General features: G+C 40.7%; 1 protein-coding gene across 1 annotated transcript in view; it reads right to left on the bottom strand.

The window, feature by feature from the left end:
- The window catches only part of PPFIA1 (protein tyrosine phosphatase, receptor type, f polypeptide (PTPRF), interacting protein (liprin), alpha 1), a 146,805-nt gene that overhangs the window by 20,168 nt on the left and 123,547 nt on the right, over nt 1–3,090 (bottom strand). The window lies entirely within an intron of this gene.

Below are 3,090 nucleotides of genomic sequence, written 5' to 3'. Positions count from 1 at the left end.
AAAAAAGAAAATCTCTACCCAAGATAGCTTCACTGAATTCTACCAAACATTTATCAACATAAATAAATAAACAAAATTCTACACGAAGTGTTCCAAAAAAGTCTGAAACACCTTATCTCATTCTATGAGGCCAGCATTATCCTGAGAGCAAAACCAAAGATGTAACAGAACTATAGATCAATAGCTCTCAGGCAGATCCAAAAATATGTAACAAAATATTGCCAAGTCAACAATAAGTTGAAACAATAAGATATCATGACAAGTATGGCTTATTATTCTAGAAACATAAGTTGATTCAATATTTGAAATGAAACTCACCATATGAAGAGATTGAAAAAAACCGTATCATCTCAAAAGATGCAGAATAAGCATTTGACAAGATTTGTCATCATTTATGGAACTCCAAGCATTCCGGAAATGTAAGAAAAAAGTGCCTCAACTGGATAAAAGGCATCTACAAAAACCCTACAGCGAACATCATACTTAATGTAAAAGACTGAATGTTCAGCTGGGCATGGCAGCTTTTGCCTATAATCCCAGCACTTTGGGAGGCAGAGGTGGGTGGGTCACTTGAGGTCAGGAGTTTGAGAACAGCCTGGGCAACATGGTGAAATCCTCTCTCTTAAAAAAAAAAAAAAAAAAAAGACTGAATGTGTTTCTCCTAAGACAAGGAACAAACTAAGGATGTCCACTCTCATCACTTCCATTCTACACTGTACTGGAAATCCTAGCCACTGTAATAGGTCAAGAAAGAGAAATAAAAAGTACATAAATTACAAAAGAAATAAAATTGTCTTTATTTGAAGATGATAACATTATCAATGTAGAAAAGGAATCTACAAAATAGCTATCAGAATAAGTGGGTTTAAGCAAAGTTGTAGGATACAAGGCCAATTTATAAAAATGAACTGTATTTCTAAATACTAGCAATGAACTGAAAATTGAAATTTAAAAAGTACCATTTATAGTGGCATCAAAACCTGTAAAATCCTCAGGGATAAATCTAACAGAATGCATGCAAAATGTATACAATAAAAAATAACTAACACATCACATACACGCACACACTGAAGGAAGGCACCCGAGGTACCTGAAGTCTCCAGCTGAGGAAGACTAAGTTACGGTCACGGAATTCTGCAGCTACATTATGGGGTCTTTGTAATGGCTCTCAACTAACACCATGTTGGTCTTGAAACTCTGGCTTCCAGTATCATTTGTTATTTGGTCCAAGCTAGAAGCAATAACTCAAAGTCTAACAAAGAATGTTTAAATTCTACTAGAAAAAAAATGCTTCACCACTTTCTCTAAAAAGAAAGAAATATGCCAAACATTTTTGGGTAATCATCAAGCTATCTAACAGTATCACCATGCTTGTTTCACTCTTCTAAACCTTACCCTTACAGGCCTGATATTTATTTATTTATTTATTTAGAGACAGGGTCTTGCTCTGTCACCCAGGCTGGAGTGCAGTGGCATGATCTCGGCTTACTGCAACTTACTCCAATTTCCGGGCTCAAACGATTTTCCAGCCTAAGCCCCCCAAACATCTGGGACTACAGTCTCAAGCCACCGAAACCTGGCTAATTGTTATATTCTTTGTAGAGACAGGGTTTTCCCATGTTGCCCAGGCTGGTCTTGAACTCCTGGGCTGAAAGTGATCCACCTGCCTTGGCCTCCCAAAGTGCTGGGATTACAGGCGTGAGCCACCCACCACACCTGGCCCAGGCCTGATACGTGTAGCATGGATATCTGGTATTATTTTCTTGCTTGCTGATTATGTATTCTTAAATGGGGAAATTAAACAAAGGAAATGTCTAAATAGAAAACTGCATGGAAGCAGAACCCTACTTATTTCTGTTTCCTCATTTTATGCTCTGCTCAGACTCCTGAAGTGGCCTTTAACATAAACTCCCAGAAGGATCAGGCTCCATCCCAGGGAGACCCACCTCTTCTCCTGGGCTGCGTTAGCAGCCTTCTGGAAAAAAAAAAACATACCAGGTGATCTCAGTCAAGAGAACACGAACTAGAACTAGAAGAGACACCCACTGCACAGTGTTTATTCCCATCACTGAAACAGTCACAAGTACAACCCAGTTTTATGAACTCCATAAAATGGGAGCTCCATGATGGGGGGACCACGGGTGTCCTGCTCACAGATGTTTCACGCAGCCAGCACTCTTACTATTTGTCAAATGAGGTATACATGGTTTTGAGCACGCCTTGATGCTTTCCTCCTGAGTGTCTAGGGGCAGCTCAAAGTTCTCCCCGGTTTAAGAGCTGGCCACTGTGGACTGCCCTTGGCAGCGGTGGCAGTCCCATCTGGAAGACAGGAAGGAGGAAGGAGGGAAAAGTGATGCGAGCTTCCACTAGACTGCATGTCGGCTAGTGCTGGAGTCATCACCACACCTCAGTCTTGTTTGTATTTTCACTGCAAAGAGCAAGCTCAAGCTTATTTAATTTACACTTCATGTCTCTGACTCAGGCAATTTCATACTGAAGTATTAACCAAGTTCTGCTACTTGGTGGAAAATATACTGAAATTTAAGTAATTATGAAATGTACCCTATATAATTCATTTATGGTCATTATTGGTCCTGTAAAGAGATATCTAACAAGTTAAACAGTGAGGTTATTTATCTGGAGGAGAGGCACAGAATGCTTAAATCAAGAGAGAAAAAAGCCCACAGAGTCACATTATAGCTACTCTATTTGGTTAAAAAAAATAAAAAATAAATAAAGGTGTGGGGACAGTCTAATGGGCTAGATTTTAGGAGCACCAAGAATAGGAAACAGCTGCTTCAATCATCACCTCGTAATCAGGAAAATTATGACTTAAAATCTTTTTGATTCTTTTCAGATATGAAATGATTCTTCTGAAGCCCTCGAATACAGTCCATTCGGGAAAGCCTCTACAACTGCCTGTCCGTGCCTCATGGCTGCGATGTGCCACTGAGACACACACCCCGACCACAGAAGGCCACGGAGACACACACCCCGACCACAGAAGGCCACGGAGACACACACCCCGACCACAGAAGGCCACCGAGACACACACCCCGACCACAGAAGGCCACCGAGACACACACCCCG

This window comes from Mandrillus leucophaeus, unplaced genomic scaffold (genome assembly GCF_000951045.1).
Source record: "Mandrillus leucophaeus isolate KB7577 unplaced genomic scaffold, Mleu.le_1.0 Scaffold30, whole genome shotgun sequence".
Taxonomy (NCBI): domain Eukaryota; kingdom Metazoa; phylum Chordata; class Mammalia; order Primates; family Cercopithecidae; genus Mandrillus; species Mandrillus leucophaeus.
Note: the sequence above shows the minus strand (reverse complement) of the source record. Positions and strands in the feature narration are given on the sequence as shown.